This window comes from Phyllobates terribilis, unplaced genomic scaffold, assembly GCF_046119375.1.
Source record: "Phyllobates terribilis strain yellow unplaced genomic scaffold, ASM4611937v1 Scaffold_1__5_contigs__length_1240528914, whole genome shotgun sequence".
NCBI classification, from domain to species: Eukaryota; Metazoa; Chordata; class Amphibia; order Anura; family Dendrobatidae; genus Phyllobates; species Phyllobates terribilis.
This window is the reverse complement of record NW_027362761.1, coordinates 103,925,794-103,948,919: the sequence shown is the minus strand read 5'-3', so window position 1 is coordinate 103,948,919 and position 23,126 is coordinate 103,925,794. Positions and strand designations below refer to the sequence as shown.

At 43.3% G+C, this 23,126-nt stretch overlaps 1 protein-coding gene across 8 annotated transcripts in view; it reads left to right on the top strand.

Annotated features, from left to right (window-relative positions):
* The window catches only part of BNC2 (basonuclin zinc finger protein 2), an 858,290-nt gene that overhangs the window by 273,478 nt on the left and 561,686 nt on the right, over positions 1–23,126 (top strand). The gene's annotated exons all lie outside the window — the stretch shown is intronic.

Genomic DNA, 23,126 nt, shown 5'->3' with positions numbered 1-23,126 from the left:
TTCCCAAAACATTAACTGTATCGTGTCCCACTGTACCTAAAGTGACTAGCTATATCTATTCTAAGTACTAATTCATATCCTATGCTTTCCCTACACCTGAGCTGAGTGTACCAGAGTTACCGTAGGCGTTACCTTGCAGTACCCACACAGCAGCATCAGCACCTATAACACTATACATTAGTTGCATTACACTCTATACAGTCTACATTTCGCACATCACCCTAAAACGCAGTAAAAACGCTTGACAGTATTCACACTATACAATTGTTGTCTTCAGAGGAAGGAACACGACAGTCTCTCTCATTCCCTTGCACATGACATGTTCCTGTACGGTCAGACACAGCCATTACACAGTACACAGCAGGGGCACATTTACAAGATTATTCCAGCACAGGAACATTTTATTTTAACACATCCAATTGTGGAAACTATTTTTATTCCAAGATCTATGATATAATATAATAATATACTTTGTTTATGGGACAACCCCTTTAAATGCAGGATTTCAGTGTTACAATGCAACAGTACTAACTACTAAGCCACCATGCTGTTAGAAAAAGGTCTTCCATAGCAGCAAACACTTTTTCAGTCTGCAAGTTCCTGATTTTTACTTCAATTAAAAATTTTGCAGAATGGGTCATTGCATTAAGTAACTCGTGCATTCAAAACCAGCTTTTATTATACAGTGTAATTTGTAACAAATAGTGATAATTTTATTATTTGAGATTCTTTCATTTTCTATACAATATTAAAGCCGGATTATGGGAGTACTCAGATTTGTAGATGTATGTCATACAATTTATTTTACTACAGTTGTTAAGATCATTTTTTGTGTATGGCATGTGTACTCTGACATTTCATTGCAATTCACGAGCAAATGAAAAAGCTTGATATTTTATGGGAGCATAGCATTACATTAGCAAAAATGTAATCAGATTTTTTTCTAAGTGGTAGGACAATTTAAAAGTCCATTTAACTAGCATTTCCTCCTCTCAGTGTTTAATAAGCACTCATTGCTATACAAAAATTGTTAGCCTGGGTAAAATCGCACCTTGAGCACTGATGTAAACTGAGTATCTTGAACTACATTAAAATTTGCCATACTCCTCCCATGACAGTTGAGAGATTTACATCTGGTAGCGATTCAGTCAGCCGGATGGAGGAGCGCTCCCTTTGGACTGCTGATAAGCGGACACATGACATTTGCAAAGAGCAGTCTGCCCACTGGAGTGCCAGGGCAAACTGCAGCGAAATCCACCCTTCCAATTTCATCAGAAACGGAGGGAATATTGCAAATGACACCACCAAATCAACTGTAAATAGATGATAATTTGATTGACATCTGGAAAGCTGTCACAGACTGAGCAGCCTATAACAGGAGCATTTACCCAGTGCAAAGACAGCTTTCAAGTAAATCACTTTTTGTCCAGTGGGGCCCAGCCAGAATATAATTGCTTGTCCTTGCCTTCATTGCAAATTCCCCATTACCGTAACCAGCAGTGTCTCATCATTTAAAGGAAAGTTGTGTTCCAAAAATACACATTTTAGTGTTAACACCTTGTGTTCCTGAGAGTAAGCAACCATTTGCTCTCATGTGATAACTATTCATTTCCTTTAAAATAGAAGTTTTAACTTTTGCTTGTTCAGCTTTCCAATTTTAAACCCTATCACAGAAATGGAACATACCAGCTTCCATACGCACACTCTCTGCCTGTACCTATGACTTCATGATTTTTTTATTATTTTACTTTCTATTATATTTTTTTTTATATTATATACATTTTTAGAATTATATATTAGAATATAATTAAGGGACAAAAACATTTTACCAATTACAGTTAAATTGTATATCTGCAATTAGATGAAATCTAAAAAGCGATCCCATAATATAAAGGTATTATATAAAGGTATTATAGGAATTCCATTTGTAGCAAAAATAAACTGATTTGCAACCCTGCAAAGCTGAATAGTCTCAAGGTGACAACCTTTGCTTACAGAATACAGACACCAATTTTTGCAGCACTTTTTCCACCAGTGTGGTTTTGGTGTCTATTAGCACATTACCACCACAAAGAAAATGAGACTGTAGGTCTTGCTGCAGTCAAAAACAGATATGGTCCAAAGTTTTGACCGAGAGCGGTCACATCTCACGGCTTACACCGCATTTCCTGGTTCCTGACTCTTGCTATATATATACAGATGTCCTTGACAAACACCGTTTTTGGTTGAAACGTTGGACCATATCTGCTTTTGACTCCTTGCTGGATCAAATAAACTAACATTGCAGCAAGACCTACAGTCTCATTTTCTTTTGTGGTGCTGAGTAGTGTTGAGCGAATTTATTTGGCATTTCAAATTTGGGTTCGTGTTCGCGGTTCCGGCTTGTTCGCGCCAAAAAATAGGCTCCGCCCATGAACATCCCTGATTTGCCACACTGTCACGCAGATGTTATTAACACGAACCTGAATTTGAAATGCCATACAAATTCACTCAACACTAGGGCTGAGGTTCCAACTTCAACTAATCTAGACCGCGAGTCACTTCCTCAGCACACTATATTTTTTAAAAGTAAGGACAGTGTACCTCTTTTTTCTCTTTCACCCATTAGCACATTACATCATTGTGGCTCAGTGGTTAGCCTGTTTATTTTCCAGCACTGGGGTCCTGGGTAAAAATCAGAAAATTACAATATCTGCACTGAGTTTGTATGTTCTTCCAGTGTTTAGGTGAATTTCCATTTGAACTCCAGTTTCTGCTCACACTCCAAAGACATGCCCATAGGGAAATTTGTGAGCCCCAATGAGGACAGTCAAGGATTGTCATATCTGTAAAGCGCGGTGGAATATGTTAGCGCCATATAATGAATAGAAATAAATATACATCAACCTTGTTAGCTCTGCATAGACAGCATACAGGTTGGAATAAATGATGGCAGTATAATGCTGGCAAAACGTATAGTGTAGTAGTGCGGAGCTCGAAATTGTCCACATCCTTGAAAGTTTATTGAAGAGAACATACAGTACAGACCAAAAGTTTGGACACACCTTCTCATTTAAAGATTTTTCTGTATTTTCATGACTATGAAAATTGTACATTCACACTGAAGGCATCAAAACTATGAATTAACACATGTGGAATTATATACTTAACAAAAAAGTGTGAAACAACTGAAAATATGTCATATATTTTAGGTTCTTCAAAGTAGCCACCTTTTGCTTTGATGACTGCTTTGCATACTCTTGGCATTCTCTTGATGAGCTTCAAGAGGTAGTCACCGGAAATGGTTTTCACCTCACAGGTGCGCCCTGTCAGGTTTAATAAGTGGGATTTCTTGCCTTATAAATGGGGTTGGGACCATCAGTTGTGTTGTGCAGAAGTCTTGTGAATACACAGCTGATAGTCCTACTGAATAGACTGTTAGAATTTGTATTATGGCAAGAAAAAAGCAGCTAAGTAAAGAAAAACAAGTGGCCATCATTGCTTTAAGAAATGAAGGTCAGTCAGTCTGAAAAATTGGGCAAACTTTCAAAGTGTCCTCAAGTGCAATTGCAAAAACCATCAAGTGCTGAAAAGAAACTGGCTCTCATGAAGACCACACCAGGAAAGGAAGACCAAGAGTCACCTCTGCTTCTGAGGATAAGTTTATCCGAGTCACCAGCCTCAGAAATCACAGGTTAACAGCAGCTCAGATTAGAGACCAGGTCAATGCCACACAGAGTTCTAGCAGCAGACACATCTCTTCAACATCTGTTAAGAGGAGACTTTGTGCAGCAGGCCTTCATGGTAAAATAGCTGCTAGGAAACCACTGCTAAGGACAGGCAACAAGCAGAAGAGACTTGTTTGGGCTAAAGAACACAAGGAATGGACATTAGACCAGTGGAAATCTATGCTTTGGTCTGATGAGTCCAAATTTGAGATCTTTGGTTCGAACCACCGTGTCTTTGTGCGACGCAGAAAAGGTGAACGGATGGACTCTACATGCCTGGTTCCCACCGTGAAGCATGGAGGAGGAGGTGTGATGATGTGGGGGTGCTTTGCTGGTGACACTGTCGGGGATTTATTCAAAATTGAAGGCATACTGAACCAGCATGGCTACCACAGCATCTTGCAGCGGCATGCTATTCCATCCGGTTTGCGTTTAGTTGGACCATCATTTATTTTTCAACAGGACAATGACCCCAAACACACCTCCAGGCTGTGTAAGAGATATTTGACCAAGAAGGAGAGTGATGGGTGCTACGCCAGATGACCTGGCCTCCACAGTCACCAGACCTGAACCCAATTGAGATGGTTTGGGGTGAGCTGGACTGCAAAGTGAAGGCAAAAGGGCCAACAAGTGCTAAGCAACTCTGGGAACTCCTTCAAGATTGTTGGAAGACCATTTCCGGTGACTACCTCTTGAAGCTCATCAAGAGAATGCCAAGAGTGTGCAAAGCAGTCATCAAAGCAAAAGGTGGCTACTTTGAAGAACCTAGAATAAAAGACATATTTTCAGTTGTTTCACACTTTTTTGTTAAGTATATAATTCCACATGTGTTAATTCATAGTTTTGATGCCTTCAGTGTGAATGTACAATTTTCATAGTCATGAAAATACAGAAAAATCTTTAAATGAGAAGGTGTGTCCAAACTTTTGGTCTGTACTGTATAATGTGAAAAAAACGCCATTAACCTGCAGATATGGGGTTAATTTGCAGGTTAATAGCGTTCTGAACCTGCCCGACGCTTGCTCTGAGAGTTCCATGGCCGGGAAGAAATTAACGCTGTACCCAGCACTGACTGACAGCGGGCTCTAATCCTGATCCTGCCGTCAGTCAGTGCGGGGGCGCGGTTACAGCCGTCGCTCTCTATGAACAGAGCGATGACTAAACCTGTGGCGGTGCCGCCCCCGTGACTGAAACCCGAACGCTGCCGGGAAAATAAACTCCAGCAGGGCTCACAGTGACTCCCCGGTGCCAGGGCACTAGACCACTGCAGGGAAAAATGGGACAGGGAGCAAAAAAAGCACGCCCGATGTTAGAGGCGCTTTGCGCATGCGCGGGATATGGACGAGAAGAGTGCACGTCACAGGACCCTGTGACGTGCAGGGGAGGGGAGGAATATGGAAATTAAGCAGATAGGCGGGGATTTCTTGGCGTCCCACGGGCGCCAAGCTTATGAAAACGGATTTTATAAAAGGACATTTCTCTGCAATCAGACCGATAATATGGGACATACAGGTATGTATAAATTTACTTTTCTATAACCTGTGTGGCCATAGTAGAGGTCTGATAACTCCCAGGTGGTGACAGTCAGATTCCCTTTAATACATTTGGATCACTTTTTATTTATCTTTTGGGGGGAGGTGTGATGACCAAAAAACGGCACAAGCTGGGATTTATTGGAAGAAAAAGATAGCTGCCATTGAGCCCTTCAGGAGATCTCCAATTGTCCTGGTAATCTATACACATGCTTTTTGAGTGTACTTCTTAAATGCTGCTGTCAATCAATGACATTTAAGGGGCTAAACAGCAGCGATCGGAGCTAGCTGTAGTAACTTCTGTAAGTGGGAGGTGCTGGCAGTATAACGCTGACGACGCGCCACCATACGAGTACAGCGGATGTCCTTAAGGGTTTAAGAATTATCACTGTACCTTAGTTGACACTGCTTTTTGGGTCTCTAACTCAATCACCGAATAATTAAAAAAAAATTAATGCTGATACTGACTGCTCTAAAATAACCTTCTGAAACCTTCTATTTTATTATTTTACAAGTGTCTCTTCTATGCTGTGATTTTCTGTACCTTTAACAAAATCTAAAAGAGCTTGCAGTATAAAAAAATGAGTGATTTCTAGGATATTGTTATATTTTCTTCCTCCCATTATCACATCTTTTCTCTAACAAGATGCAACGTGTGCTCCTGGCAGAGGGACCAAACCAATGAGTGTATGCCTCCCAGACAGGTTTATTATCTGTGCATCACGTACAGATCTCACTTGTGCATTATGCTAAAAAGTGTTGCTAGTCAGTTGGGAACTGTATCCATTACTGTTAGGGTTATATACTTACAGAGTAGATGAGGTTGAAAAATGACATGTCCATCAAGTTCATCCTGTGGCATAATTTACCATCCCTAGTTCTTTAAAAACCCATAGCAGAACAGGTAGCTGCTCCTGATCCTCAAGATGATCGTTATTATACGGCGAATGAGAGCAAAATCTCAAACTGCCTTCTTCAGGACAAAAAATGCATCAATATATTGTTTTATCTTTGCTCACTTAATTTTTGTTCTCCTGTTTGTTATGGTCTTATATAATGTAGCCTTTAAATGCTACTTTGGTTCACCTTTATGTGGTGTCTGTCCTTTTATTAGAAATCCAAATATACTTGTTCCATTCTTTTGGCTGACATGTTCCATAAAAAATATGTAAATTTTGTTTCTGGAAATATTTTCCTAATATTAAATACTTTATGTATATATTGGGGGTATACATGAAGAACATTAAATTCACAGGCTAGAGGTGACTGCTATGACAAAAAAAATATCTCTTGATTTCCAGGACAAAGAGGTCTTCAATGATACCTATTGTAGCTCTGCTGTTTTCTTGTACAGCTTTTGTTATATATCTTGTTTTAGTTTTCCGCACAACTACTGTATATAGGCACACAGCTCCGAGCAGAGTCCCAGTAGAAATAAGTGCAGGGATGCACAGACCATACTAATTGTAGACATCAAGCCTGCCTTGCAAGTGTCAGATGCCTTGATAGGAGTGACATGCAGCTAAATGGAACAGGGAGAGCGTTGTCCGTGGCCTGTTAGTCCATTAGTTTGCTCCGGCAGCTTGTTTTACTAAGGAGCCCTCTAATGGGTTCTCGGCAATAATTACTATCTCTCTTTCACATGCTATTCAACATGACAGGCACTTGCTGAAGTCGTAGCTAATATATTTGCACTCTAACAGCTCCAGAGTCCAGTTTTTTTTTTATTTCTTAAGGAAGTATGGCTGAAAAATCAGAGCAATATATTTGTTGCCTTGTCTCAGACCCTTATTGTGTTTTTCTTAGCTTTTTGGCATAACACGTATTATGGATGAAATGTTTTTTTTCTCCTAATTCTGTTCTGACGAAGAATGAAAAGGATTGGTTGATAGTCTGCATGACCAGGTTTAGCTTTATTTAGTCAGTAAGCATGTGTACATATCATCGGGGTTAATTTTAAAGTAAGGAGATAAAAGATAAAATCTAGAGAGGAGGGAATAGATTTGCAGGACCCAGGTCTAGCAGCCATGTCAGAATTCTGTGACAGCCAAATGGAAGCCCTGCGAACCCCCTTCTACTTGCCGGCATCCATCTCTTCTGCCTAGCACCCATGCTGAGACATCATGCAAACGTCACCCTGCAACATTACAAATAAGAATAGGTACCTGGGAATTTTAGCAGTTGGGAGGTGGTTCACAGTTCTACCACTGGGCGGCACAGACTACTGAAATGGCTACTGGACCAGGGTCCTGCAAATCAGTTTACTCATCTCTAATGAAAACTAGAACGCGATACAATAAAGAAGGAAAAGGAAGTAATACCCATAAAATTGAATACAGTAGATAAATGTCTTGCAAAGGTTCCTATAATTTAGACTTGTCAGCATGCTGTCTGCTCCCATACAGGGTCCGTGTCCATGTACATTCCATTGCTGTGAGCATGAGACATTAAGATCTCTATACATGTTAAATTTATTTTAGTTGAACCCAATGTGTATGGGAGCCTCCTGACTTGCCCCCAACATATACTGTGCGCAGAATTATCAGGCAAGTTGTATTTTAGAGGATTATTTTTATTATTGATCAACAACTATGTTCTCAATCAACCCAGAAGACTCATAAATATCCAAGCTTAATATTTTTGGAAGTTGGAGTGGGTTTTTTTAGATTTGGCTATCTTAGGAGGATATCTGTTTGTGCAGGTAACTATCACTGTGCAGAATTATTAGGCAACTTAATAAAAACCAAATATAATCCCATCTCACTTGTTTATTTTCACCAGGTAAAGCAATATCAGTGTGCAAAATTTAGAAATAAACATTTCTGACATGAAAAACCAAAAACCCCAAAAATTAGTGATCAATATAGCCACCTTTCTGTATGATGACACTCAACAGCCTTCCATCTATAGATTCTGTCAGTTGCTTGAGCTGTTCTCGATCAACACTGCGTGCAGCTGCCACCACAGCCTCCCAGACACTGTTCTGAGAGGTGTACTGTTTTCCCTCCCTGTAGATCTCACATTTTATGATGGACCACAGGTTCTCTATGGGGTTCAGATCAGGTGAACAAGGGGGCCATGTCATTATTTTTTCTTCCTTTACTGGCCAGCCACGCTGTGGAGTAGTTGGATGCATGTGATGGAGCATTGTCCTGCATGAAAATCATGTTTTTCTTGAACGATACTAACTTCTTCCTGTACCACTGCTTGAAGAAGTTGTCTTCCAGAAACTGGCAGTAGGTCTAGGAGTTGAGCTTCACTCCATCCTCAACCCAAAAAGGTCCCACAAGCTCATCTTTGATGATACCAGCCCATACCAGTACCCCACCTCCACCTTGCTAGCGTCTGAGTCGGAGTGGAGTTCTCTGCCCTTTACTGATCCATCCATCTGGCCCATCAAGAGTCACTTTCATTTCATCAGTCCATAAAACCGTTGAAAAATCAGTCTTAAGATATTTCTTGGCCCATTCTTGATGTTTTATCTTATGTTTCTTGTTCAAAGGTGGTCGTTTTTCAGCCTTCCTTACCTTGGCCATGTCCCTGAGTATCGCACACCTTGTGCTTTTTGATACTCCAGTAATGTTGCAGCTCTGAAATATGACAAAACTGGTGGCGAATGGCATCCTAGCAGCTTCACGCTTGATTTTCCTCAATTCATGGGCAGTTATTTTGCGCCTTTTGCGACCCTGTTGGCTATTTGCCATGAAACGCTTGATTGTTCGGTGATCACGCTTCAAAAGTTTGGAAATTTCAAGACTGCTGCATCCCTCTGCAAGACATCTCACAATTTTGGACTTTTCAGAGCCCGTCAAATCTCTCTTCTGACCCATCTTGCCAAAGGAAAGGAAGTTGCCTAATAATTCAGCACACCTTATATAGGGTGTTGATGTCATTAGTAGTGATGAGCGAACGTGCTCGCCACTACTCGGTACTCGCGAGTATTTCCGGGTTGCTCGGGCGGGAACTCGGGTCTCCTCCCTGCATGTTTGGCGCTCTTTAGAGAGCCAATGAACATGCAGGGATTGCCTGCCATGCACTGTAATGCCGTAGCCATGTGGGTTGTGGGCATTACAGTGACACAGACCTGGCGCCGCCATGCTCGTCACAGTCACTCTTGATCAGACAGTGTAGGGAGAGCTGCTGCTGCGTCAGGGAGAGATTTGATAGTGTATTAGGTAGTATAGGGAGAAAAACCGTACATTACACATATCCATCTTAACAAACAGTCCTTCTGAGGACTAATCTATCTGCAGAGATATCAGGCAGGCAGGGTGTATAGGCAGGCAGTGTATATAGCAGACTGCAGTGCATATAGCACAAGAGGCTCCATTCCAGTTCTGTCGGCTGCTGCTGTTAGATATTTCTGGAAATAGGCCCAGGTCTCAGGGGCCAGGAATAATTTTTTTGCATCTTAATTCTCATTATTTGCTTAAAAAGCAATCCAGAGAACACGTTTTTTCTGCGTCATTTGCTTGTTGGCACTGCAGAATACAGCAAGGTCCTTTCCATATTAGAGCGCTAAAAATCCATCATTTTAAAACTGTGTTTTCTCTGTCACACGGATCACATATACGTTTTCAGAAAATACTGCCATTTCTGGCCTCCATTAAATTTTTTTTTTAGTGTGTCAGCAAAGCTTTTGACACTGGTTTTCTGTTCAAAACAGTTACCTACAGGCCAGGTATTTAAAACTGTGTTTTCTCCGTCACACGGATTACATATAGGTTTTCAGAAAATATTGCCATTTCTGGCCTCCATTAAAAATTTCTTTCAGTGTGTCAGTGAAGCAATTCACAGCAGTTTGCTGGTCAAACTACTTACCTACAGGGCAGGTATATAAAACTCTGTTTTCTCCGTCACATGGATCACATATAAATTCGCTGCAAACTCAGTCATTTGTAGTGAGCGTGGAAGATAATGTCCTCCATTTAAAATGGGCAAGGCACGTGGCAAGGGACGGGGAACTGGACATGATGGTAATGGTGCATGCAGAGGCCGAGGATAAGGCCGTGGGCAAGCCGAAATTGTGCCACAACAAACACCCACATGTTCTTGCCTGACCTTCCTGTCTCAATTTCTAGGGGACCGCAACACACCACTATTGAACCCAGAGTAGTGTCAAAAGGTTGTTGGTTGGATAGCGGATAATACGTCCAGTCACTTAGCCACCACCACCACCCTGTCTTCTGCACGGTCAAGTCTCAGTAGCCGTCAGTCTGGACCGCATATTCCTCACCCTGATCCTCCTTCCTCCCTCCATGCCGAGTACCCAGAGACAACTGATCCCACACTTGGACACTCCGAAGAGCTGTTCACTTTTCCATTTATATATTCGGGCCTCTCGCCCGGTCCACTTGAAGCAGGTCAAGAGGAGATCGCGTGTAGCGATGCCCAAATATTTGAGCAGCCACGGTCACACGAAGGCGACGGTGGGAAAGTGTCACAAGAGGTGGACGATGATGAGACACAATTGCCAGAAACTCAGGAGGAGGACCAGGCTGCGGAAGTGGAAGACGAGGTGGTGGATGATATAGTAACTGACCCAACCTGGCAGGAGGACATGCAGAGCGAGGACAGCAGTACACAGGGGGAGGGAGGCAGAGTACCCCAACAGGCAGGAAAAAGCAGTGTTGTGGCCGCAGACAGAAGGCAGGCAACCGTTCCCCGTAACACCAACATGAAGGAAGTTGCCAGTACAACTCTTAGGTCTTCCCGAGTCTGGTTGTTTTTTAAAGACTCTGTCGATAACCCAAAAAAGGCCATTTGCAACACCTGCCAGGCCAGCATCAGCAGGGATGGCAAAACGACCAGCCTGACCACCACCAGCATGATCAGGCACATGGCAGCAAAGCACCCGACTTTGTGGGCTGAACCCCAGGGTCCAGGAACAGTGTCTGCGGGTGGCACCATTGCTTCTTCCGCTGTTGTGCATGCAAGCCAATCCCCGAAATGACCACATCAGTCACAAGCTGGAAGCACTGCAGCACTGCCTTGGCCAAGCGGCAACAGGCTGTGCTGAAGCTAATATGCTTAGGTGAAAAACCGCACAATGCTGAAGAGTTGTGGACAGCTCTGAAAGAGCAGGCCGATCTGTGGCTCATACCGCTGAACCTACAGCCAGGCATGGTCGTGTGTGACAATGGCCGGAAACTGGTGGCGGCTCTGAGGCAAGGCGAGCTCACACACATACCATGCCTGGCCCATGTGCTTAACCTCATGGTTCAGCGGTTTCTCAAATCCTACCCGGAGCTGCCGGATCTGCTTGTTAAAGTACGCTGCCTGTGTGCCCATTTTAGAAAGTCAGCTACAGCTTTCGCCGCCCTTACAGTGTTTCAGCAGCGTTTGCAGCTTCCGGCTCACAGTCTTGTGTGTGATGTCCCCACGCATTGGAACTCTACACTGCAGATGTTGGGAAGATTTGTGAGCAGAAGAGGGCAGTTGTTGAGTACCAGCATCAACAAGGCCGTCGGTATTCAGTTCAGACTCCACACATAAGACCTCAGGAGTGGACATGGATGTCAGACATATGTACCATCCTCCAAAACTTTGAGGACTCCACCAAGATGGTGAGCGGCGATGATGCCATAATTAGCGTCACCATCCCACTTCTCTTTCTTCTGAAACGCTCTCTGCTCACAATCAAAGAGGATGCTTTGCAGGTGGAGCACAATGAGATGGAGCAAGTAACCATACAGGGTGATTACACACAGCCAAGCCTCATCTCATCCCAATGTGGATTGGGTGACAATGAGGAAGAGGAGCAGGAGGAGGAAGGACAGGAGCTAGTTTCATGCACTATAGACGGTACTACATGCACAGCTGTCATACCGTCAGTTCAGCATGGATAGTCAGAGGACAGAGAGGAGGAGGAGGAGGAGAGCATGGTCAATCATCCTCTTGGTGAGGACACGGAAGTCTTGCCTGTTAGTAGTCTGGCACGCATGGCCGAGTTTATGTTACGCTGCCTTTCCCATGACCCTCGCGTTCTCAAAATTTTGGGTGACAGTCATTACTGGTTGGTGACACTTCTAGACCCACACTACAAGGAGAATGTTATATCTATTATTCCTGAGGCGGACAGGTCTACAAAAATGGGTCTGTACCAGAAGGCCCTTGTTGTGGAACTATTAAAAAAATTCCCATCTGAAAAAAGTGCCGCTGGTGGAATTATAACTGATAAGCGCATCTGCCTGTCGACTGAAAATGCTGACAGGCTGACTCTTATAAAAATGAACAAGGGCTGGATTTGGCCAGACTTCTCAACACCACTGAATGATAGCAGCATAACATAAACTCAAATCCAGTGTCTTTTCTTGGGAGGTGTATTCCCATGCACCTTTTCACACCCACACATGGGTATAAGCTTCCTGATTTTGGCTATTTGCTCTTGCTCTCCTCCTTCTCCTCATCCTCCACCACCATATCACCAGGGTGACCGTGGTCTGTGATGCAACACCCACAGCACCCACATAATTTTTTTAAAGGGTGTTTATGATGCCCGTAAAAAAATTTTTTATACAGTATGTTCATGTATACCCCCCAGTCGTAAATGTTTGTGAGCCCATACAATTATTGCATGAGTATTACAAGAATAGGAGACCCGCTCCTTTTTAATGGCAACATTTTTTTTATGAGGCCCTCCTCCTCGTCTCTTCCAAGGGTCATTGAAGTGCTTCCAAATTTTTGGCAGCCCTTGCATTCACTGCATAGGGCAACACTATGGGAGACTCTCTCCTTTCTAATGGGAATTTGTCATTACTGTTGCCCTGCTCTGTGTGTCTTTAAATTCTTAGTGGGGTTTTACCTAAAATTGTCAGCCGTTGGACTCACTGCATACCCTATAACTATATAGCAGACTCTCTCCTTTCTAATGGGAACATGTCGTACCTTGTTACTGTGGCCCTGCTCTGTGTCTTTAAATTCTTAGTGGGTTTTTTCCCAAATTTTGGCAGCCCTTGCAGTCACAGCATGGGCATTACCACTATAGGAGACCCGCTCCTTTATAATGGGAACATTTTTTTTACTGAGACCCTCCTCTATGTCTCTTCAAAGGGGTATTGGGTTGCGTCCAAATTTTTGGCAGCCCTTGCAGTCACTGGATACGCAATAACAGTATAGGAGACCCACTTGTTAATAATGGGAGCAACAAAGCATAGCCGACTGCTGGCACTTTGAGAATAGTAAGGGCCGTCTGATGTCCCTATAAAAATAGGCTTTATGACTTTCAGAGTCCCTCCATCATAAATTAATCAGGATGTGTCTGATGATGTGTCACACATCACATTGCCAGATAAGGTTGTAAAATGTTAAAATGACATTTCCTGGTGAATGCATTTGTCTTAAAAAAAACGTAAAAAAAAACAACAATAGGATCTTTCTTTAGTATAAAAAACAGCGTCACTAATTTAACAACAATGTAATCACATTGTTCAGCTTCATGCACCTCCTCCTCCATCTCTGAAATGACCACATCAGTCACAAGCTGACAGCACTGCCTTGGCCAAGCGGCAACAGGCTGTGCTGAAGATAACATGCTTAATGCTTAATTGACAAACTGCCCAGCGCTGCAGAGTTGTTGAAAGCTGTAACACAGCAGCCTGATCTGTGGCTCTCACCGCTGAACATACAGCCAGGCATGGTCGTGTGTGACAATGGGCGGAACCTGGTGATGGAGAAATGACAGCCGGGGTAGATACGGTTTCCCTCTATGCCAGTCCTTTCACCGAGTTAAAGAATATGGCTGTGGTGAAATACAACTCCCACTGAGAAACTGTTTCAGATTGAAAAACATTGTGCCCACCAGAGGATTTGATTCTGAGGGCTAACCTTTCTCCCCCGCTCAAGAGCCCCATAGCAGCTGCAAAGTTAGCGCTATCATGAACTCTCCTGAGGTATAAGTCAAGGCACACCAGAGGATTCTCTGGTGGGACAGTCCAACCCTGCCAAGAAGCAGTCCTGGCTAAGAAAAGTGCGTGGAAAGGTTCCCGGACACTCTATGGCTGCTTTTTTACTGAGGAGGAAACACACACAAACACGGGGAGAACATACAAAGTCCTTGCAGATGTTGTCCTTGCTGGGATTTGAACCCAGAATCCCAGCGCTGCAAGTCTTCAGTGCTAACCACTAATCCAATGTGCTGCCGTTCACCCTCTAATATCTAACAGGCTGGAGAAACTTGCACCTACTGCCACTCTATCTTCAGCTCCTTTGTGAAAAAATGTGTTTGGGCAGCCACTCAGTCTACCAAATAAAATTCCTGAGAAGGAAATTGGGGATGGCTTCGCTACTGGTACTGGGGGCAGTGCTAATACCATGGCGTCGTACCATAGTTTGCTGGAAATATTCCAGGCTGGTAGGAGGCAAGCAACTTCCCATAAAAAAGTAATGTTCAGGGAACCGCGCTTGCAGAAGACGGAGACAACACCGGGAGAAATAGTGACGGCTGGGGACCGAGTATGGACACGAAGCATGAAGCATGTGGTTGTGAAAAGCTTCCGCCTCCATGAGCCTAAAAGGCCACATTTCAAGTGAAAGCAGCATTACAGGACTTCCTGTGAGAAATGACATGCAGGGTAGATAGGGTTTCCCTCTATGCCAGCCCATGTGGATCGGCCATGCTTATGCATGTTATTTCTCAAACCGCATTACAGATCAGGCCATTGTCCAACTCTGTATTCAAGAAATTAAATGCGCAAAGAAAGATATGTGTGTGTGTTAAAGCACCACCGACAAGGGCGAGTTGATGTTGGACGGGCTGCCATTGCTTCTGCAATAAGATAGATAGGGTTTCCCTCTATGCCAGTCCTTTCACCGAGCTAAATACAACTGTCAGCAAAAAAAGTTGTGGACTGGCTCCGTACCGTCCCTGGCCACATTCACCTGTCCACGTGTTTGTGGTTAGGCGGTTCTTCCCAGTAAGTGCACTGGGGAGGGCACGGGTAATGTTGTGGGACCTGTGCTTGTGGAAGGCGGAGGCGATACCGGGAAATATAGTGGTGGCCGGGGACCGAGCATGGACACCCGGCTGCCGTCGGCATGAGGTTGTGAAAAGCTTCCGCCTTCACAAGCTTAAAAGGCCATATTTCAAGTGTAAAAAGCTGCCAAGAAATCTTGAAGTTTAATGTTGCGGCCTGTGGGCGGGTGGGTGGCTGGCTGCATACTTGCACTTGCATTCCAAGTAACAGAAAACTAAGCAGATGGTGGCCTCTATCATCATCATGGCCTCACCTCGGCACTATGAACTCTCCAGAAGGAGAAGCCAGGCCCCGCCGGAGGAGTCTCCGGTTCTCTGGTGGGCCCGTCCAACCCTGCCGAAAAGCAGCCCTGGCTAAGAAAAGTGTGGGGGAAGGTTCCCGGACACTCTATGGCTGCTTTTTTAATGTGTATCGTCCATGCTTATGCATGTTATTTCTCAAATCGCATTACAGATCAGGCCATTGTCCAACTCTGTATTCAAGAAATTAAATGCGCAAAGAAAGATGTGTGTGTCAAAGCACCACAGACAAGGGCGAGTTGATGTTGGATGGGCTGCCATTGCTTCTGCAACAAGCTGCATTACAGGACTTCCTGTGAGAGATGACATGCAGGGTAGATAGGGTTTCCCTCCATGCCAGTCATTTCACCGAGCTAAATACAACTGTCAGCAAAAAAAGTTGTGGACTGGCTCCGTACCGTCCCTGGCCACATTCACCGGTCCACGTGTTTGTGGTTAGGCGGTCCTTCCCAGTAAGTGCACTGGGGAGGGCATGGGTAATGTTGTGGGACCCGTGCTTGTGGAAGGCGGAGGCGATACCAGGAAATATAGTGGCGGCTGAGGACCGAGTATGGACACCCAGCTGCCGCCGGCATGAGGTTATGAAAAGCTTCCGTCTCCACGAGCCTAAAAGGCCACATTTCAAGTGCAAGCAGCTGTCTAAAATTTGGCAGTATAGTATTGCAGCCTGTGGGTGCGTGGGTGGGTGGCTGGCTGCCTGCATACTTGCGCTTGCATTCCAAGGAATGGGGTAGGGACAACTGAACGCTGCAGTGGGACAAGGACGTGGACGGTGATTGTTGCAAGTCTGCAACGACAAGTTCATGGTGGGAGGCATTTTCGCATGTGCCAAGGATCACTTATGATGGGCACACTTTTAGGCTGTGACCTGGGAGTCAGAGATGCTTCCAGAGGTCTTCCTCATGCTGTTCTCATGACCTTTCAGCACTGTCTGCATGTGTCTGATGAAGTGTCACACACTACATGGCCAGATAAGGTTGTAAAATGTTAAAATGAAATTTCCTGGTGAATGCATTTGTCTTGGTTGAAAGCAATGCAAAAGTGCAAAAACGCATCAAAAACGCTACGTGTGAACATAGCCCAAGGTGTGGAGGAGTATTTTTGTTTTTGGTTATTTATTTTGCTTTATATACATTGTACGTGTCATGGAAAGGATATTCCTTAACATATTTCCCAGGAAAATCCATTTTGGTTTCGTTTTGGTATGTTTTATTGTGAGTCCGTAAAAGTGGCGTAATACCTCTGACAACGTTGTTGACAGAAGTAACCTGGGAGTCAGAAATGCTTCCAGGGGTCTTCCCCATGCTGTCCTCATGTCATTTGAGCACTGTTCCCATCGATTTGGGCAATTTTTAGGCCCTCTGCAGACCGCCGGGGGAGCCGCCTGAAAAATGCTCGAGTTTCCCATAGACTTACATTGGGCTCGTTGCTCGGGTCGAGCACCCGAGTATTCCAATTTGCTCAACCTGAGCAACGAGTACCCGAGCATTTTAGTGCTCGCTCATCACTAGTCATTAGTCAACACCCCTCCTCATTACAGAGATGCACATCACCAGATTTACTTAATTGGTAGTTGGCTCTCAAGCCTATGCAGCTTGGAGTAGGACAACATGTATAAAAAGTATCATGTGATCAAAATACTCATTTGCCTAATAATTCTGCACACAGTGTATGACTTTGGGGAGAGAAGGAGTGAGAAGTTCAAATTTAAATGACTGATACTTTTGTTTTTGTAAAATTAAGAAAATGCCAGATCTTTGGTTACTCTTAGGTTTTACATGCTTGATGATTACAACACTTAAAAACAACCTGTCAGAAAGATCCTAAACCGTCTAAAAGTTCTTGTAGGTAATAGAAAGTTGAATAAACTGATACCTTTATATATGTGATCCAATGTCTTATTCCAGAGCAATCCATGTTTTTCTTAATATGTAAATTAGCTTTAGGATCTATAAACCAGGCATAGATCTCCCTAAGAATCTACCTCCAGAGCTTATTTTAAAGGAAAAGGAGAGTTACCAGTGTGAGACATGTAATGACTGACAGTCTTCTCTCATGATCTACATGTTTCACACTGGTATATCACCATTTCAGATTCTTAGGAAGATCTGTGTCCGGAACATAGATTTTAACAGCTAATTTACATATTGAGAAATAGATTAATTTCTCTGGAATAAGACATCAGATCACAGATATCAAGCTATTATTTTATTCAATGTTCTATCACCTACATGCCCATAAGGAAGGTTGATTCTACTGACAGATTCCCTTTAAAGTGGCACAATTAGTTTGGAGGTTACAGGTCACACTTGGTGGTATAAAACAATGTAGTGTTGCAAAGTTCAATTTTATATTTTATATTTATATACTGTCCTGTTGTGCATAAATATGTGACTCTTCAGATTTTGTGGTTTATTAGCCTGATGAAGAGGCCTGAGTAGTCTCAAAATCTTGCGACTTGTTACCATCTTTTCAGTTGGCCATTAACAGGTATCAACCACTGAGGACTCTCAAATCTAAATATTTTTCTATCTACTGGCTAACACAGTACAAAATATATATTTTCCCTGTATATTTCCTACCGAAGTCAGGGAAATGGCTGTTATTCCACAAGTCTACCAAAGCTCTGTTACTCCTGAAGTGGCTTTAACTTGGGCAGTACGGTGGCTCAGTGGTTAGCACTGCAGTCTTGCATTGCTGGGGTCCTGGATTCAAATCCCAGCAAGGACAACATCTGCAAGGAGTCTGTATGTTCTCCCTTTGTTTGTGTGGGTTTCCTCTGGGTTCTCCGGTTTCCTCCCACACTCCAAAGATATACTGATAGGGAATCTATATTGTGAGCCTCAGTGGGGACAGTGCCGATAATGTCTGTAAAGTGCTGTGGAATTAATGGTGCTATATAAGTGAGTAAAATTAATAAATAAATTAATCAAACTTGTCCTTCAATACCAACTAGATGTGGATCTATGATGGTCTACTCCAAGCAATAGCCTGCCAAGCATAGATGTATGTCCTGGGGTTGCACAGCTACTTCATTTAGATCTGCTCAGCACCTCTTTGGGTCATCATGTCCACTAAGCCATTACCTTTCTCAGATTGAAGGCTGACTCAGCTGCTGCTTCTCCCAGGATTTTACTTTCACAATGTCCCATGGTTTTGGGCTTCCAACAGGGTTAAAATATTGCAAAACTTACATTGCTTATACTAGGGCTGAAGTCTTTACACAGCCCTCAAAGTGCCTCTAAGCTGGTCCTTGAGAGAGCTAGAGTCTTACACAATTTACACACTTTTAGACACCTCTCTCTCAACCAGCTGTCATGACAACACTCTGGCCTTGCTGCAATGCACCACTCTGGCACTTATGGTCCTTGAGGTCACTGTCACTAGACCCTCCATGCAGCTCTCACTCAGGCACATCATTAGCCCACTAACACACCTATTCAATTGATGGGCCTGGTTTTTGCAGAGCACAATAGATTTCTCACTTTCTACAGACTCTGAATTAAAACTACTGGACCTTCTAACCAGGGCCTACAGCCTAAAGCAACTCCAGTCCTCAAGTCCCACCAACAGGTCATGTTTTCAGGATTTCCTTAGTATTGCATAGGTGATGGAATTATTTGCTGTGCAGGTGATGGAATTATCACCTGTGCAATACTAAGGAAATCCTGAAAACATGGCCTGTTGGTGGGCCTTAAGGACTGGAGTTGGGGAACCCTGGCCTAAAGGATCAGCTAACTAGACTGTCCTGGCTTTACATGTGGCTTCAGCCACAAATTTTACGTCCTGCTATCAGCTCCTCATTAACCCCTTCGCAACCTTGAGTTTTGTCGTTTTTGCTTTTTCGTTGATTGCTCCCCTTGTTCCCAGAGCCATAGCGTTTTTATTTTTTGGACAATATGGCCGTGTGAGGGCTTATTTTTTGCGGGACAAGTTGTACTTTTCAACGCCATTACTAGTTTTACCATATCGTGTACGGGAAAGCGGGAAAAAAATTCCAAGTGCGGTAAAATTGCAAAAAAAGTGCAATACCACAGTTGTTTTTTATTTATTTTTTTTACCACGTTCACTGAATGCTAAAGCTGACCTGCCATTCTTATTCTCCAGGTCATTACGAGTTCGTAGGCCCCAAACATGTATAGGTTATTTTATATTTAAGTGGTGAAAAAAAAATCCAAAATTTGGTAAAAAAAATAAAAAAAAAATAGCGCCATTTTCCGAGACCTGTAGCGTCTCCATTTTTCGTGATCTGGGGCTGGGTGAGGGCTTATTTTTTGCGCGCCGGGCTGACGTTTTTATTGATAACATTTTGGGGTAGATCCGATGTTTTGATTGCCCGTTATTGCATTTTATTGCAATTTTGCGGTGACCAAAAAACGTAATTCTGGCGTTTAGAATTTTTTTCTCGTTACACCGTTTACCGATCGGATTAATTCTTTTTTTATATTGATAGATGGGGCGATTCTGAACGCGGCGATACCAAATATGTGTATGTGGGTTTTTTTTTTATATATATTTTATTTTGAATGGGGCGAAAGGGGGGTGATTTAAACTTTTATATTTTTTTTATATTTTTAAAAACATTTTTTTTTCACTTACTGCATGCTTCAATAGTCTCCATAGGAGACTAGAAGCAGCAGTTGTCTGATTGTCTCTGCTACATACAGGGGATCAGCAGATCCCCTGCATATAGCAGAAATGGTCCTGTGCTATGAGCGCCGACCACTAGGTGGCGCTCATAGCGACGAGATCATGACAACCACAGGCGTCTGCTGCAGACCCTGATTTGTCATGCACGCCCATCGATGACCCGCGATCACGTGACGGGGTCGCCGATGGGCGGGGCTTATGACGCGCAACCCGGAAGCGCGCGTTAAATGCCGCTGTCGGAGATTGACAGCGGCATTTAACATGTTATCAGCCGCGGGTGGATCACGATTCCACCCGCGGCTGTTGCGGGCACATGTCAGCTGTAAGAATCATCTGACATGTGCTCGGTTCAGTGAGGGCTCAGCGCAGCAGCCCTCACTGAACCGGGGGTACGCAAATGTGCGTACTAATACGGCAAGGGTTGGAAAGGGGTTAAATCTCATTGTGTTATTTGCTATTGCAATGTCATCTAGTGGTAACAGATAATATTACAGTATTTACTCTGTGCTTAAAATTACATATACAGTGCCTACAAGTAGTATTCAACCCCCTGCAGATTTAACTGGTTTGATAAGATGCAAATAAGTTAGAGCCTTCAAACTGCAAACGAGAGTAGGTTTTATGAACAGAAGCATAAATCTTACAAACCAAAAAGTTATGTTGCTCAGTTGAATTTTATTAAATTTTAAACATAAAAGTGTGGGTCAATTATTATACAACCCCTATGTTTAATATTTTGTGGAATAACCCTTGTTTGCAATTACAGCTAATAATCGTCTTTTCTAAGACCTGATCAGGCCGGCACAGGTCTGTGGAGTTATCTTGGCCCACTCCTCCATGCAGATCTTCTCCAAGTTATCTAGGTTCTTTGGGTGTCTCATGTGGACTTTATTCTTGAGCTCCTTCCACAAGTTTTCAATTGGGTTAAGGTCAGGAGACTGACTAGGCCACTCCAACACCTTGACTTTTTCCCTCTTGAACCAGGCCTTGGTTTTCTTGGCTGTGTGCTTTGGGTCGTTCTCTTGTTGGAAGATGAAATTACGACCCATCTTAAGATCCTTGATGGAGGAGCGGAGGTTCTTGGCCAAAATCTCCAGGTAGGCCGTGCTAACCATCTTCCCATGGATGCGGACCAGATGGCCAGGCCCCTTGGCTGAGAAACAGCCCCACAGCATGATGCTGCCACCACCATGCTTGACTGTAGGGATGGTATTCTTGGGGTCGTATGCAGTGCCATCCAGTCTCCAAACGTCACGTGTGTGGTTGGCACCAAAGATCTCGATCTTGGTCTCATCAGACCATAGAACCTTGAACCAGTCTGTCTCAGAGTCCTCCAAGTGATCATGAGCAAACTGTAGACGAGCCTTGACATGACGCTTTGAAAGTAAAGGTACCATACAGGCTCGTCTGGAACGGAGACCATTGCGGTGGAGTACGTTACTTATGATATTGACTGAAACCAATGTCCCCACTGCTATGAGATCTTCCCGGAGCTCCTTCCTTGTTGTCCTTGGGTTAGCCTTGACTCTTCGGACAAGCCTGGCCTCGGCACGGGAGGACACTTTCAAAGGCTGTCCAGGCCGTGGAAGGCTAACAGTAGTTCCATAAGCCTTCCACTTACGGATGATGCTCCCAACAGTGGAGACAGGTAGGCCCAACTCCTTGGAAAGGGTTTTGTACCCCTTGCCAGCCTTGTGACCCTCCACGATCTTGTCTCTGATGGCCTTGGAATGCTCCTTTGTCTTTCCCATGTTGACCATGTCTGAGTGCTGTTCACAAGTTTGGGGAGGGTCTTAAATAGTCAGAAAAGGCTGGCAAAAGAGATCTTTAATCCACACATGTGAAGCTCATTATTCTTGGTGCCTGAACTACTTCTTAATACTTTCGGGGGACCAAACAGAATTCTTGTGGTTTGAGGGGTTGAATAATAAATGACACTCTGAATTAACTTTTAACGTTTTAAAAAACAAACAAAAAAAACCCCCCAAAAAAAAATTTGCTGCAGTGCATTTCCCACTTCCAGGCTGATCTACAGTACAAATGTCACAATGCCAAGTTAATTCCGCATGTGTCAACCAGCTAAATCTGCAGGGGGTTGAATACTACTTGTAGGCACTGTAAATAACAACAGATCGGGGGGCAGTAGGAACAGTCCTATAAAGAAACAGTCACATGGGAAGGTGAGGGTTACCTTTAAATATGCTGCCATCGAATTAGACTCACGTGCATACTGAAGTATGAAAGCATTTTTTTTTGTCCTTGGCATACCAGGCTTAGACATTTATACCAGGCTGAGACATTTAATTTTTATTTTTGCAGTGAATACACTGCTCATTTGTTTGCAAACTAGGGAACATGAAATATGTCTAGCTGTAAAGCAAAATGTATCCAATTAAGTGTCATACTCCAGCAATGCAGCTATAAAAATGGCAACATTTGTAATAAAGTGATTTGTGATGTTTACAATTAGGAAAACAAACAGCGGACTAATAGCTGGCAGACATTTGCAAGCTAAAATATGCAAAAATGATTTTAAAGCATTTTTAACTGAGCAGTTAATCATTGCTCTATTAAGAAAACATTGATGCCATTTATTTTGTGACATCCAATCGGGTTGTAATCTATTACATTACAGATATTCTTGATGCCTGTCCCTTTCTGTAATATCCTAGAGTTTACATTAAAGCTCATGCACATGTCCATATTACACCTCTGTGAATGAACTATATGTATATTTAGTGCCGAGGAATGAATGAGATCCTTTCTTTTAAAATCCAGAATGTTTTCGTAGACTACCTTTAGGAAAGATATTTCAGTTCTAGAAAAAAAAAACTGATCAGATCCCGACATCCTGGGAACTAAATATACATCCTGCATGGAGACACAATCAGTCAATGGAAATGCCACTCAGATACAGCTAATGTTTGGACCCTGAAAACCCTTTAATGGCAGTAAACAGAGGTG